General features: G+C 39.6%; 1 long non-coding RNA gene across 1 annotated transcript; it reads left to right on the top strand.

Annotated features, from left to right (window-relative positions):
• The first annotated feature begins 39 nt into the window (after positions 1-39).
• On the top strand, positions 40-16,443 carry LOC311435923. Its single transcript, XR_014692488.1, has 2 exons — positions 40-4,077; positions 6,069-16,443. It is a non-coding gene; the product is annotated as an uncharacterized lncRNA (long non-coding RNA).
• Positions 16,444-16,865: the final 422 nt, after the last annotated feature.

The raw sequence follows: 16,865 nt of genomic DNA, 5'->3' as shown, positions 1-16,865 counted from the left end.
CGGCCCGGCCGTGCTCCCTCCCGCCCAGGCATTGCTCCTGCCAGGCCCCGGCGTGCCCCGAGCTCCCCGTCCCACACGTGGAAAGCGCAGGGTGTCCTGCAGGAGTAGCCGCGGGCCTGAGGGCACCGTCACGTTGTGCAGCCGAGCCCAGAGGCCCAGCAGGGGCTGCCTCTGTTTTCCTGGTGGTGGAAGGTGTGTGGTGCCGCACCTGCGCTGCTGTGGGTTCACAGAATCGGAATATCCCGAGTTGGAAGGGTCACACAAGGATCGTTGAGTCCAACACCTGGCTCCACACAGGACCACCCAGACATTCAGACCATAAGACGGAGAGCACAGTCCAATCGCTTCTTAAACTCCGACAGGCTTGGTGCCGTGACTCCATCCCTGGGGAGCCTGTTCCAGTGTGCAACAACCTCCGCGGCGAAGAACCTCTTCCTGATGTCCAGCCTGAACCTCCCCTGTCACAGCCTGACACCATTCCCTGGGGTCTGTCGCTGGTCACCAGAGAGGAGAGATCGGTGCCTGCCTCTCCCTCAAATGAGGGTTCTTGCAGAGTAGGTTACAAAAAGCCCATGGGCTCCATAAGTGCTACGACTTTAACCCTGCCTTTATACACCTCATCCTTGGTATTGCTGACACTTCTGTGTGCTTAATCTCCCGGATCCAAGCGATAGCCAGAGCCTCTGCATCCTTCCAGCGGGTGTCCTCCTGGGACTGCATCAGTGAAAATAACTCCTGCGATGTCCTGGGCCTGAAAAACCCAGCGGAAGAGGGAAGGAGAGAGAGGCCACGTCTGACAGAGCAGCTCAGGGAGCCCAGGGAAAGGAGTGCTGTGTCTAAAGGCCTCCCTGAGTGAAAAGTTGCTCTTTTATCAGAAATGATACTGTTGCTGTGAAGGACCTTGACTGGACAAACAAATCCTTCCCCCAGGGGTAATAACACCACCTGTTCTCCTTGTGTCCTGCAGGTTTCAGTGAGGACAACACAGCCCTGACCCCATGGAGCTGCTTCTTGGGATTTGGCACAAAAGTGGCATCTGCAACCGGTTCTGCCCATAACTGGAGGGACAGAGGGAAAATCTTTTACTCATCTTTACAAAGCCCCAAAAGATAAGTTCTGCTATGTAATGTCCAGGCTGGAAAAGCTTTCTAGTGCCAGTAAGGCTGGAGATGCTTACGCGACGTGTCTGGTGCATGGTGCCATACAGCCCTGGGGCTCGTGGTGTGCCCATATGGGAGTCTGTGTACAGTACAGATCTGGTGACTCCATAGGAAATGCTTTCTTGACGTCACACTAATTCCCTGACCTTCCCCTCCACCCTCCGCTACTATATACAGTTGCTGGCTATTTATATATGATGAATATGATTCAGAATTACACATGCCAGAAAGACACTGAATCTTTCAACCTAATAATTAAAAAAAGGGATATAGCATGATTACTTTGTTCCATCACCACATGAAAGAGAACTATTTATTTTTGTTGTGGTTAGCTTAGTAGTAACAAACAAAATATTTTATTCCTGTCCATGAGAAGCAATCTTGCCCATCTTTATGGGCTTCGTCCAAAGTGTGCTGGAGTCAGTAGCAGTATGCATGGGCTCGGAATGAGCATGTGACTGCAGATCTAGAGAGCTGGATCAGAGCAAGAGGGCTGCCAGACTACAGGGCTGAGCATTGTGCAAGACTTTGACACCCTGAGAGGGAATAATGCCTATCTTTAAGCGGGGTCCATGCAGCGCTTCAGATCTTGGAAGGCAAACGCTCTGGTATTGCAGCTGAAGCACTCTGTCAGGAGGCTGTTGCTGTGGCTGGACGTGTGGAGCAAGGAACATTGTGAGATTTTTGTGGTGTCATTAGATTACTGCTCATGTGAAATTGAGTGATGGATAGTTTACATAGTCAGCCTTTTAGCAAAGTTCACCGGCATGGCTCCAACTGTATGTATCGAGGCTAATCTCAATTACAACTTGAAAATGCCTCTGTCTTTGTCACCACAGGGATGGTCTGGAAAGTATCGACTGATTGCTACAGCTGAAAGCTTGTCATGTTGATCTTTATCCCACCAAAGATCACAGTGCACTAAGTGTACCATGCAACTGTTCCACCCTGATGGCTTTCGTTTTTCCTGGTTTTGCTGTTTGTCTGGGCCTTTCATACGATAGTAATCAAGGAAAAAAAAATGCATTAAAAAACAAGTATGAGGCTTGGATTGTTTTAAACTGAGATAATAATGAGGGAATTTGGGAACAGTTGTACTGGCATTCCTTTAACATCTTCCCACCTTCAACTTGGCTGGAATTCAGGTAGACGATGATAGTAGAAATCAATACACAGAGGAGAAGTTTGTCAGATCCAATCAAGGAAGATTTCAAAGAAATGGCCAAGGATTCTCAATGCAAGGAAGAAGAAGAAACCAGCAAGGCCACTGAGGTCTCTATAATATACATTTATTTTTTTTTTTGCATCATTTGCTCTTGAAGGTCTCTTTCCTGAGATACTAAACAAAAACTGTCAGAAAACAGTTGTTCTGATCAAAACCTTGTGACAGCCCTTCTGTTGTTAAGTGGCCATGAAATGACTTTTGCCTCTCTTTTTTATTTTTCCTCCTCAGTTCTTCTGGTCCTTTTTTTTTTTTCATAAATGTATGAGGAAGAATGAAGTATTATGTTTCTTAATGTTGAAAAAGGAGGGAAAGGAAAGAAGAGGTAAGAAAGGGCAAAAAACTTACTAAAGGAAGAGAAATGGAGCATGGATGGTAGGGGGGGAAGGCACCCAGGACTACAAAGAGGAATCAAGCATGGGAAAGAATCAGAGACCAGAGGGAGGTGTGAAAAAGGGCATAGGCTGTGTAACACAATAGATGGGAAAGGGCAGAAATGGAGTAACAGACAGTTTTGCATACCCTTGTCAAAAGGAGTTAGTCAAGACTAGGCTCCACAAGTGCCTCTGAAAGGACTGGGAAGAAAAACTGTGCTGACATGGGCGCATGACAGTCTTTAATAATAGATATGATTGCAGCAGGTGTAAATACACTGAAATGGTACCAGGTAACTTGAGTATCAATAGCAGGAAAAATCCAGCAGCACAGGATGGCCAAGTCTGTGTCCTGTTGGTATCCAGGGTAATGGATGGTTTGGGATATGTTATTAGGGAGCTCACTTGGTTTCTGCTCCTGGCTCTTAATGCTTGACTGTTGTGTGCTTTAATACTCTATGGTAATCGGCTATAAAAGCAGTCTTGTAACAGGGACTGAAATTCAAATTTCTCTGCTCCCAGCCATGTACCTTAATTGCTGCATTGCAAAATGATGCTTTGCTCCCCTGGCCCAATGAATGTGGATTAGTTTGTCTCAGAATAACAGCTTTTCAGCCGGCACAATGAAAGGCATTCCTCCCACCTAGCCTCTGGCCTGGTGACAAAGGGAATTCCCTGGGACATGAGAGATAGGGATTCAGTGTCATCCTCAGGACTCCCCGTGTTTCTAAGCTCTACCTGCTGAGCTGCTAAGAGAGTCCTTCTCCTTCCTGCCAGCATGCTTTTGAAAGACACCAAAGTTGAAGGGCAGACTAACTCAAGCATAACTCAAGAATTGATTGCGTTAGATGCCAGGAAGGCTGTAGTTGCAGCATCAGGAGCTGGCAGCTCAGGTGCTTCTCACACTCTGCTAAAGATTCTGGTCCAAGGTACGGGCACTTCTGGTGTGGTGCGAGGATGTGGGGGCACCTGGCTCAGAGCTGTGGGCTAGGAAATGGGTGCCAGAACATGGGGTTCCTGACTGTTCTCCAACAGCGAGTCCTGTTGTACATGTAGTCTGGGATAAGTCTTATCTCAGCTGTGTTTGGGAGAGCATTGTGCTGTGGATTTGTTCCTCTTCAGTGGTGTGCTCACCGGTAATTCGCGGCATCGCAACGCTGACTTCTGGCAGATAAGATTCCAGCAGGCGGGTGGTGAATGTCCTCTGATCTGATTTTCTTTTTTTTGTTTGTTTGTGTTTTTTTTTTTTTTGAGGTGGGGAGAGGGCCAGTGGAGACATGTAATGAATGGCGATAACTGCATTTAAGTTCTTTGGCAAGCGGTAAGTACTGTTCCCCTTTGTTTGCCTATGCAGACTACATTTAAAGTGCTGCCTAATATAAAGCAAACCTTTCTGGAGGCTAGTGCTAATTTTGGTTGAAGAAAAGTATAGCACCACAGCTGAAAGTCTTCATTATCTTCTGAGGCTCAATTACTAATGAACATTCTTTAATTTTTGTTACCACACACTTCACATTCATATGACTTCTTTTCCGCCCAAGGCCTGTTTGAGTAAAATTGTGTACTTCCTGCTTTGACAACACACTAATGATGTTCATTAAAAGAAAATCATTAGGAGTAGCCCTCCTGAAAATGTCGAAAATGTTGTTGGATGGTAATTTGGGCTCGATCCTGTAATTTTAGCGGTGATTTTACCTGTAATGGCTACAAGTAAAGTCATTCTCTGTAAGAATCTTTGGTATTTCTCATCCAGGCTTCAGAAAATAGTCAGACTGTAGGCACACCCACAAAAAGTTCTGGTGAACAGATCACGGATCTCTGCCCTAAATTAATCCCTTAAGTAAAAATTTTCTTCATATGGTTTCACCAAAACAGAGCTATACCTACAAGCAGCTTTGGTGGAGAACTAGAAAATATTGTTAAAGCTTTAAACATTAAACTAATTGGAGGTCACTTGATTCCCTGATGTAATAAAACTCTTCCTTTCCCAGGCCATTATCAGCCAGACAACCCCCTGCATTGTATGTGTTATTAATAATTTATTCCTTCCATTATTTCCAAATGCACATTAAAGAATTGGCTCATGGCTTCTGGCACAACTCTGAAGCACAACTCTGATCAGTAATTTTAGGAAATGTTGTCTCAGGGCAAATAAATTAATAAGGAAAAGGGTAAATTTTATCTTCTGTGGAGTTAAGATAACAGTTTAACTACTTTATTCCTATTAGTATTTTGAGAAATCTAGATAAGAGTTGTTTTCTTCTTCCTGATTCTAATGATTGAATTTGTATATTATACTTATAGACTATTTTAATTACTTTTCTACTATTTTTTTCTAGTTAGAAACAAATGACTATTTTTCTCCCTTGCTTCTTTGGTGTCATAATCATGAGCTTGTATAGCCTCATGGAGAATGATGTACTATTTTGTACTTGCCGTTGTTACCCCTTGATATTTTCCAGGTATTCTATTTCTAAGCCAACTTTTATATAAGCAAATTTATGCAAAAAAATACTTGATATGGCTATTTGTCTATTCTGTTTGGGGAAAAAAAAAAGAAAGATTATATAGTGAACTGGAGAGCCCAGCAAAGTGATCCTCGTAGCAGTATTTTCAATGCATATGAGTGCAATTAAGGCAACAGAAAGGGTTATGACAAAAATGGGGATGGGGAAACCTTGCAAAAGTGTGCTGGTTGGAAGAGTGGCTGCTAGGAAAGGTTAAATCATGGAGTATATGCAGAAGTTGTTTGTGAGATTCATATACTGCCAGAATGTGAAGATTTCCAGTCATACTTGCCCAGTTCCTAAGAGACCAGCGATCTTTGTAGATGTCAAGAAATGATTGAACACAAAGGAAATTAAGAATCCTGGTTTTCAGCCACGTTGAACTGGAGTTGATAGTTAAGTTACCACGAGGGCACTAGCTCAATGAAATGACTCTGACTGAGTAGAGATGTGTGAAAAAAGTGCCTAGAGATGGCAGCTGGATCTCTTTGCAGGTGGGACTGTTTGCTGTGACAAAGATAAAACAGCTGACAACAAATTCCAGTGGGAGCCGCTGCAAGTTAGAGGAGAAATGGAGGAACTCTCCTGACCAGTTGCTGGTGGAGGCATTTTAGAAATAAGAGGAGTGGGAGATGATCTAACTCTTAGAAACAGTAAACAAGGAGCAGAGATGTTAGTTTGGAGTGCAGAATGACAAGCAGCCAGCACCACATACTGTTACTTTTTTTCTGTCATTGATCATTCCTTTGTGTTTCTGTTATTGTTTCTTTGTTTCTCCATTTAAATAAAACACCTTTTCTTCCAGAAGTCCTCCTTAAGATCTTTCTGTTCAAGGAACCTGTCTGTGGGAAAGCAAATGAAGTAGAAAGCAAGGTGAAGATAAAATTCCAGGAATACACTTGCGCAGACCTACCTGAAACTGTTTCTTGCCAGGAGCAGGTGTTCCCAGCCTCTGAGGGCCATGCCTCTGCACCAGTTCTGAGACACACTTGCCTTCAGCTCTATGAACAGGGGTTAACAGGGGGCTGCAGAAGAATTATTTGTGCTGAGACATTTTTTAATAAAAGCTATTAAAAAAATTACACAACCTGCTTATTTTCCTAGTTTTCAGTTGTTTGATCACTAGCTCAGTATGGATTTAATGTTTTGAAGAAACAATTCCATTCTTATCCATAGCAAGTCAGCTGTTTAAATGGTGCTGAAAATTACTTGCTTTGGTGACTTTCCTACGATTAAGAAACAAATCTTGCTATTGCAGCATCTCCCTGGTGTGAGGCTTGGAAGTGAGATTTAGGTTAGCAGGGTTTAGCAAGTATCCTTTGCACTGTGGCAACTGTGGACATGGGGATGAACAGGCTCTTAGCCTGCAGCAAAGATGTGGTGATGTGACTTGTTCTGACAGGAGGGAAGGCTAAGCTAACTTGCCATTTTGCCTATAGCAAAACCAAAGCAATACATGCTGACAATTTCTGCAGGTCAGCTGATGCATGAGCTGTTAATATGCACTAACTTGATGGTACTTCCGAGCTCATAAGACAGCTTAGTGTGCCACACACACATCTCTTTGCTTTGGCCCTGCTCTGTCAGTAGTGGAGTTTCTCTTGTCTTTTTTTTTTTTTTTTTTTTTTTTTTTCCTTGTCTTTTGTCTTCTGTGGGTTTCAGATCTCTATGTATGCAAATATGTGTTGCATTAGACACACATCTCCTTGATATTGCCAGTTCTGCCAAGATTTGTGCTAGCTGGAATAGTCCTATTTAGAATTATTTACACTGTATGTAACAGGGCAGAAACAGAGTAACGGGAGTAACTGTCATAAAAGTCATTAATTACAAATAGAGACTTGCCCCAACAAAATAGAGAGCAAAAGTTTGAAACCAGTTCTATGGGGATATCTAACAAAATATCCCCACTTGAGCCTGAATGAGAGAGGAGGCAACAGAACAACTCTGCGAGGAAGCTGCACTACAGCAGCCTTTGGCAGGATTCTGCACTACTTGCTCAAAAGGGATCTGTTAAAGGTGAAAAGTCTGACAACTGGAGAATGAAAACCTTTCCTCTTCTCTTTCCCCACCCTCTCTAACATGGATGGATGAATTCTGGTGTTAACGAAGGGACAGCATGTGCTTTTGATTTTGTGAGGGAAACTGAATGCTGGTCCGGATGTATGAAAGGTTGCTGTATATACAATAAAAGATTGGGGGAAAATGAGCAAAGAAAACACAAAACAAGCCTTTTGTGGATGTAATTTTTAAGAAATGGTATGTATCCAATGGGAGCAAGAAAATAAATGTAATTTTAAGATTTTTTCTTTCCTGGGTAGTAAGACAAGCCAAAAGAAGAAAATGAGAAAACATATATGGATGGAATCTAGAGTGAAAATAATCCAATGGGAGAAAAAAATACTTTTTTTTTTTTTTTTTAATTTGCACTTATTATGTTTTAGTCCATGTTTTTCTTACAGCATGGATCACTTAGAGGTCTTACGTGAATTCATGTCTGAAACAATCCCTAGTTTCCTTAGAACAGGTTTGATGAAGTATTATTTTTGCTCCACATTTCAATACTCGTTGTAACTAACCAAAGAATCGTCGCTTGGGAAAAAACAAACAAACAAACAAACAAACAAAAAACAAAACAAAAAAAAAAACAACACAAAGCCTACCAATCAACCAAACAAAAACCACCTTAATTGCAACAGCCTGGAAGACTGTTGCTCTTGGTGCGGTTTTAATGGCTGGACAGGCCTTACATTAAAAAAAATTTAGTCCTGTCTAGGATTTCCCTTCAAGCCACTTGACTTTCCAAAATGGGCAAGGCTTACTGTTAAATCAGGTGCATCTGAAACAAAAAAGAATATTATCTTGTTGGAAAACTGCAGGTGAATGAGAAAGGTATTGCATGTGTTATGTTTGTACAGCACTCTTCACCTGAGATACAGTAGGGTTTCTCTATGAAATTGTGGTATTGGTATTTCATACAATTAAGACAGCACAAATAAACAAAGTTTAAAATGAACTAGATACATTTTGAAGTAATATTTTAGGCATATGTTATTTTTGGCTATTGTGCTGATTCAGGGATTAATTGGAATTATAATGAACTGTAACAAAAGAAAAGTCTAACATGAAGTTACAAAACATTACATTGTCTGGGCAGTCTATTTCTTTGTTTTCACTTCAGTTCCTTTTTCTGATAGCCCAGTAGTCCTGGACAGGAGGAGGAAAAGATAAGTTGTAGTAGGAATGAAATGTTAGTTTAGTCATGACTAACTACTTGTTTTCCCTTAGCTGAACTTAAGGCTAGCATGTAGGTCAGCCACCAGGATGCCAGATATCAGAATCTTCTGAAGGCAGAAGTCAGTTTACTTGCAAAAGGGATTACAAAAACATGCACGTTTTCTGTTGTGACGGGCTTCTGAGTCACAGCTGGAATGTGCAGTGGAGAAGTACTCATCCCTGCTGTCCCACATGGCTCCCTCCTTAACCACAATCCCTTGCTCAGCCTCCTATTAGTGGGTATTTGTCAGTTTTTGTACTTTTCCACAGTCTGAAATGAACTCCGGAGCAACAAACAGCATTTTCTAAGCCCCTATGTCCTACTAGAATTCTCTAAGGAATCCTTGTTTGTATGGGTTTTTCTCATACTTTGTGTATCATAGGAGACAGACTCTAAAATACCATACCGTGCACATCAACTTCTACTTCTGGATTTCATTTGCCATTTACAGTGAGCAGCTTGCAATGTGCTTTAAATGGCTGTACCAGGCACCACTCACATTAAGGGTCACTGATCCCCTCTCTCCGTGCATACTGATATAATGGATGGTGGTGCCAGCTTCAGCTGATTACTTCCTGCTCTCTAGTTCTGCTGTCTCCGTGGAAGCTGAAGCTGCAGACTTCCTTAATTAATCATACTGGTCTGGAAATTGAAGACAATAAGGCCTAAGTACAGTGGAGCATTCTGCTATAGTCAGCACTTTTTTGCTTTAAATACATGGTTTGGATGTAAGCTATCAGTGGTAATTTTCAGGGAGAACTCTGGGCATTTTAAATATACCCTGAAATACTTGCACACTATACCTTTTCCCAGAGGCTGAGTTCTTCTTCCCAAACTGCTGCCTTAAAGCAGAATGCAGGCTGTGCACAAAACCCTTAACAATCTGTATTGTATATCATCAAGGAAATGCTGCTAGCAAGGTTTTATCCAAGTGAGAAACCTGACAATTCCTGATCATCACAAGGATCACACATAACTAGTAGCCTAACCTAGTAACAGGATTAAACCTAGTCCTTGAATTACATGTTTCTTCAGGAGGTTTCAAGGTGCTCTGTAAAACAGCTGAACGGTATTCTTCTCCTGTATGAGGAGAGATTATCAAAGGGCTCAGTGACTTGCTATGTGGTACAACACAAATCAGAGATGGTGGGGACAAACATTCAATCTCACTCTCATAACTGCATTTTGAATTTTAGGTTTCATTTCTTCATTTTCATGCATTTAGTGTTTTTGTTTTTTTTTTCTTCTTTATAGTGAGAAAGTGACATCAATGGATCAGAATGGTTCCATTTCTTTCCTCTGTCTTCCAGAATGTGTATGTCCCAGAGAAGGGGTTTTAATTTTGGTAAGATGTTCTCCTCCCACTTTGATGGGCTCCTCGATGGTAAAACAGACAGTGAAATAAACAGTATTGCAGTATTTTTTTCCTTCAGACAATAATACAGCGTTTGCTGAAAACACTTATTTTTGTCAAATAATCTAAGAAACACATTTCTCACTGAAGATTTATGTCACAACATTTCCAAGAGGCAGTCTGATGAAACTTGTTTTTAGTGATTAAGCATAAATACGGCCCAGTGAAGGCTTTCTCTCGTATCACATCAGAGTTGCTTGCATTTAAATTAGTGGGTCAGCAAGGCAGGACAGTGGAACCTTTTCTTAGCAGCTGACTTCTCTCGAGTCTCATTTTACATTTTTGGTTCCAACACTATTCAGCTGAAAGGAGATACTGTAGGTAAAATAAAGGAGGTGAATAACAGAGACAAGGCAGCTGCCAGACATCAGCTTCCACTGAGTTCTTCAAAAATATCAGTATTCTCAGTGATAGTATAAAGAATCATAATGCAGTATGTTCCCTGTGAAACAGGTAGTCTTTTGTAGTCACTAATAAGAGCTTTTCATAAGCAAAGTCTATGAAACAGAGTTCTTTTTTTTTTTTTTTTTTTTTCTTTAAGCTGTCTTAGATGAAGGGGATTACTATTGAGTAAGAAATAATGGCAAATATCCATATAAATTGTATTTCACCTGCTGAAATCTTTGTGGTAGTGCTCTTCTCTAAGGAAGTCCATATTTTCCCTAACATCACTTTGTGATGTAAAAAGACCTCACAAGTAAATTTGGTAACGCTGTTATTCTGTCAGGATGTTGGACAACCTGATGCTCATTCATTGACCTTTAGTGATGGCATTCTTTGAAAAGCTGGAGATTGAAATTCCTCCTGAATTTTGTTTGCAAAGGTACAAATGACAGAGACCTTGTGCGATGTACGTAGAGAACATATAGCCTGTTATAGCCTTATATACATCAACAAGTAAGTCAGAGATGTTATGATCCTTTCTTTTTAGCACTTTCCAGCTCTAGCTGGACGTAAGTGAACATTTTTTTGTCTGGTAACATGGGAGAAGGTTGTTGATCATTGGTATATTATGAATTACAGAGCACGTACAAACTTACAGGGCTACATTCCCTATAGAATGATGTATAATGAATATGTTTTACAGTTCTGTAATGAAAATGTAGAATACTAGAAAGGGTTTGTTGTTAAAGCTGTGTTTTCTTTGGGATACAATGTAAATGATCTGCTGGAGGAGCAGATGACAGGGCTAATTTGTCCCTAGTGTAACTTCACTGGACTCAGTTGATTTGCATGGGATTAGCTCTGTTCATTCTTTTGTAAAAAAAAAAATAATAATAATAAAGTTGAGGATTATGTGACTGGGAATGTGTCCAGTATGTCATGTTTTAATGTGTTTTCTTGTTAGTATCTTAAATATGAAACTGTTATGCCAGATTTAGAGGCTCAAGTGCTTTCATTTACTGTTGGGGATTTAGAGAAAAATAAAGTCAAATTTAAAGCTATTGTAATGGACTGAAAATATTAATTAATTTTTTTCCCACATTGTATAAACATTAAAAGGAAGCCCTTCCCTTCCTTCACTACCCTAGAACTTTTTGCTTGGATATTTTAAGTTACGAGAGACTTGTGTTCTTCCAGGTTTGATTTTTCTTTTTTTCTCTTCTTCTGTCCTGAGTCAGAGGGGCAGTGAAGCCACCTCAGAAGCTGTTAAGTCTCTTATTAGGAAGAGGCAATAAGAGGAATAGATGAGACCTGTGCAGAGGCCTTTAATTAATCATGCTGCATAGCAGATGTAAAGAAGACTCAGTGGCAGAAGACTGGAGCAGTTTGAATGAGAATTATTTCAAAAAATTACATCTGATATTTAAAATGAATCATTTAAAATTATTATTGGAAAGAAAATGAAATGCATAAAATCTTCTTTATCACAAGATAAAATGTTCATACATCTTGCAAGTGTTAATAATTCAAACTTAAATACTAGCATATTGAGCAAGACTTGCAAGACTTTCTGGCAGTTACATGCAGCAGGAACTTTACATTTGCTGTACACTGAGGTACCACATCCATCATTTCAGGGAGGGTGCTTTTCCCAGACGGGGGTATGGCATTTTGGTGGAAGGTGGGCTTGTTGCTCTCCCCACAGTGAATCCGCTGTGGCACGGGCACTTTCACTTTATCCTGCTGATGCCACAAGTGTTCACAAGATCCCGGTTTCCTGATCACGAGGAACACTCAAATGCATTGTTTGTGTTATGATAGGAATATGGGATTCGCTCCAGTAAAGTACCTTCCAACTCCGGGGTAGTTGAGATGTGAAAAATAGAAAGAGATCCTATCAGGGAACAGCAGCAGGGGAGTCATAGGAGGAATACAGTAGTGCAGATAAATTCATTTGGGCACTGTTTGGAACTTGCAGTTTTTCTTCTGTTTGCTAATCAGCAGAAGATGTTAACTACTTCATAATAGGAGGCTTTCTAAATTACAGAGACCAAAATTTAGCTGCCTAAATGTAACATATTTACAGATAATTAGATTCTGTGAATTTCCATATGGTTTTGGTAACCTTAGGAACTCATGTATGATTTAAAGACTATATTCAATTAAACATTTTGTGCTTGTTTTCCGCGACTTAATTATTTACATAACTTATTGGGGAGAAATGTTTTCACTAGTCTACAAATGTGATATTGCCTGAGAAAATACAACAAGTACAGAGCACCATCTAGTGCAGGATATCCCTAACATAAAAGTCCTTCTGCTCCTATGTCACTTGACTGTGTTTATCTAATTTAATTTGAACATTTCTCATATTGTAGAAGGAGCCAGCCCAGTGGCTCCTGTGGCAATATAATTACTTGGGAGCTTCAGCTCAGGACATCAAAGCTGGAAGCATGGAAATTTGGGTAATCATTTGTGAGAAACGTGTACTTGTAAGAGGAAGTTGTTTATCTTGCTGCCCGCAGTGCTGGGTGATACATTCATTACAACAACACAGTCCGATCTAGCTATAAACCACGTTGGACATTAATTCTCTCACCAGATTTAGAGATCTAACTGCCATTTTAAGTGACTTGAGTGCACCATTTAGCTCCTCAAAGCCTTTGCTCAGCTTCCGCAGAGCCTCAGCTAGCCAGGTTCCTTTAGCTGAGCATTCACCGGTTGTGTATGCAAATCGTGACTAACGGGTGAGATTAAAGATTTGATTGTCATTAAGAAATGAAGAAATGAAGGAAGCTGAGATTCTGTAGGAGACAGGGAAAAGACTTACTGTTAATTGCTGAGGAACTGCAGAGAAAAGTGAGCTACAGGTTTTTTATTTGTTTGTTTGTTTTGTTTTTGCAAAGGCCATATTTTGATTCTTCTGGAAGCCAATAAATACATGATTTCAGCCCCAGGGTTGATTAATCAATATTTGAATATCAACACTCTTTTTGATGCGATCTATTTAGCATGAGGGTAGGATTAAGAGGAACTGTCTTAGTTAACTGAAGATGTAGTGATGACAAGCTGGATTGCATTCTGCACTAAACAAAGGTTGAAAAGGGCCCCAGAGAATTCAAAAAGATGATTTTTCATGAATGCTATGTTTTCAGCAAAAGGTAATAGAGCGTTGAAGAGCCACTGTCACTAGTGGCAGTTTCACATTCTCTTCTTATGTAGAAGGTGAACAAACATTGTAACTAACAGAAAATGAGAAATCCTCTCTCTCTAATCATCTGTTGCACATGGAGTTTGGCTGAATGCTTGAAACCTTGCTGATTTCCCAGCTCTCAGACACTCTAAGGAAACAGCAAGCACACAGTTGTATTTATTTCAAAGTACCTCCTGGTGTTGAATAGCTCTGGTTTTTGCTTTCTACTTTAAACTTTAATAGTCAATTAAAACAAACAAAGAAAGAAACAAACAAAAAGCAAACAAGAAAACAAGACAGAAGTAAGTAGAAATGTTTGAAAATCTAGATACAGAATACTTTCCTGGCTATTTTTTTCTGCTCTTTCTACCTCTTTCACAACTGCCAAACAGCACCTACTACTGAAGCTAGGAAAAAAAAAAAAAAAGTGAAAAAAAAAAAAGTATAAAAAGTTGCATTTTCATTCTTGAGCTAACGAGGAGTAAATTAAAGAAACATGATAGGATTGTTAATGGACCTGGCAAGCTGTGGTTCAATTTGTTTTTCTGGATATGTATACCATTTTGGTAACAGCAAGAAGTAGCTTGGACAGAGCAGAGTACTTAAAGAAGAGGTTCAAGAGCTGGTGTTAGAAATAGCAGTGTGGGGGATGCTGGGGAGACACAGACAGTAGAGCTGAAGAGATGAGTCTCCACTGGAAAGAAGTAGGTCAGAAGTAGGCCTCAGCTCATTGTCAGAATGTACTAAAAGTTGTAGCAAAAACAACTGTTGTAACACATAGGGCTCTTTTACCACCCATAGGGCTCTTTTTACCAGGTGAATCTTTTTAATTCACCTGGGCTGTGGTTTCCATTGTTTTAATATCCAAAATGTTTAGCAAATGGAAGAAAACGGAACTAGACAACTGAAAATATAAAGATGTTTCCCTTGAACAAGTATTACAAGAAGAGGCACTTCTGACTGCATGTTGCTTGTAGCTATGATTATGTTCTTTATGAAATCATCACTGACAAAACAGTTTCCCTGTTATTTCCTTGATTCTACTTCCTCTTCTTTTGGGTTATATGATTTATATCAAGAGATATGTATTCATCTTCAGCTATTTGGGAGTTATTATGTAGTTCTAATGCCTGAACAACAACAGAAAAAACAACTGGCCTTTGCTCTTCTATCTTGTAAGAATAAAGATTCCCCTACAACATGTTCATACTTGTTAAGGAAATAAATGATTACCAACAGGACATGCCAGGCAAATAAAAGAATACTCGTGGTTTCTCTTCTATGCTGTAATCTCTTTTCCAGAATGTATTTAAATTTCCTCTTTGAAAATAAAGAGGTTGTTTATCTGAGAACAGTTATATGACCATTTTGAATTACAACACCTCTTTCACATGTTTTTTATGTAACCAAAAGGATCAACAGAGAAAAAGCCATAGAGCCAAAATGCTACGGAGCAACAAAAGACCATAGAGATGGTGGGAATTAAAAACTGTATTTGTGTATTGCTAGCAATGTATGCTAGGTGCTTTTCAGACAGCTAGGATGCCAAAGACATTATTCTGAAGAGCATTCAGTCCAAATAAATGTACAAATGCATTTTGAGATGTACAAAGAAAGATTTGTTCCTCCATTTTATGATTTCCAATACAGAAAAGGGGGTCAAATTTTACATCAGAGTATAATAATTATATTCCACCCCTCACTCAGCTGGAAGATGTCATTAACATTCTCATAAGCAAAGAGGATGGATTTATGTTGCCACAAACAACAACAAAAATATTGCAGATTTTATGAGAACAATTTGTACACATTAGCAAAAGTCCGTGCTAGACATTCAACTTTGTTGTCCTTAAATCTTCTATGTCTTTCATTTAAATTAAGTGTTATGTGATCTGTCTTAATACTCTCCAAATATATGAGCTAATCTTTCCATTTTCCTGTGAAAAATTAAGACTTTTTTTACAATTTCAACATAATGTTATCCATGTTTTTGCAAGGAATTAAATATTTCGCCTCCTAGAGTAGCAAAATAACTTGAAAGTCATGATACAAAATACTGTACTTATGTTTTTAAACCACTCCAAAACTTCCATTGTATTTTTAATGACCCAAACCTATAGACTTGCTCCCAGAGTTATGCAGGAACATATTTTAAATTCTCTAATTAGATTGGATACATATCAGACATCGAATGCTGAATATATACATGTACATATTCATATATATGTATACACACCCATCCATACAGAGGCCAGGGTGTCTTCTTGTCAGATAGAGAATTTAACTTGGTTTAACTGATTAACCAAGGCTTCAGATAAGCAGTTATAGAGCTATCCATTGGTCCTCTCGTGCAGGGATACAGGAATGTGCTAAAAACTAGAAATCTCTAGCAGAGTATCTCTTGATACATTAAGAAGAAGGCTGTATGATCTAGAAAACCTCCTATTATCACAAAAATCTCAGACTGAAAAATCTCTGTATTCCAAATGTTTATCAATGTTATTTTTACAGGACAATTTTCTTTTTAGCTGCCTCAACCCCATTTTTTCTTAACTTCCATTTTCTGGTTAGATGTAATTTATTTCAGTGAATGAGGTACTGTTTTATATGAACCTCTCTTTTTTTTTTTTTTTTCCCCAGTTGTTCTACAGATTCTGCATCCCTTATTCCAAGCACTTATTTCAAGGATTCTCACCCAACTTCTGTTTTTAGAGCATTGAAATGGAAGGAACAATGGCCATGCAGAGAGTTCTCATTCAGCTGACTTGTTTTCATATAAATATAGATGTGAGTTGGCTGGTAGATTGCCAAAAGTTATTATGTTAATCTTGACTGAAAATCGTCTTGAGGTTCAAATACTGTATTTGGACAGAAGGAGATAGATTTATAGTCCAACCACAAAAGTAGCATCTGTTTTGTGAAAGCAGGAAAAGAAAAGTGTCTAAATTTGGCTCAGATCCATGTGTTTTATAAAATCATCATTCTTATCTGCTCAGCTGAAATGGATTACATTTCATCAGGTAACTTTCTAGCGAGTGTGCCTATCCTTCTCCATGGCAGAATGCATCAACCAGTATTTTTTATTATTACTGGCTATTACAGTCTACTGTGGTGCTAGGCACAAAAGCTATGGCTGGGCAGAATTTCTCTTATGATTTTTCTTGTACAAGAATAATGTGGATCTGTAGCTTGAGAAGGGTAAAATCCCAGAGAGACAAGAGAAAGACAGAAGAAAAGGAGAAGATAGAGGCTTAGAAGCAGAACCACTTAGAACTGACTGAACAGGGCATTCAAACCGTGAGAGCTGTGGAAGTTAACAGATACATAAAGATAG

The sequence above is a fragment of the Aythya ferina genome, assembly GCF_964211825.1.
Source record: "Aythya ferina genome assembly, chromosome: 4".
Taxonomy (NCBI): Eukaryota; Metazoa; Chordata; class Aves; order Anseriformes; family Anatidae; genus Aythya; species Aythya ferina.
Note: the sequence above shows the minus strand (reverse complement) of the source record. Positions and strands in the feature narration are given on the sequence as shown.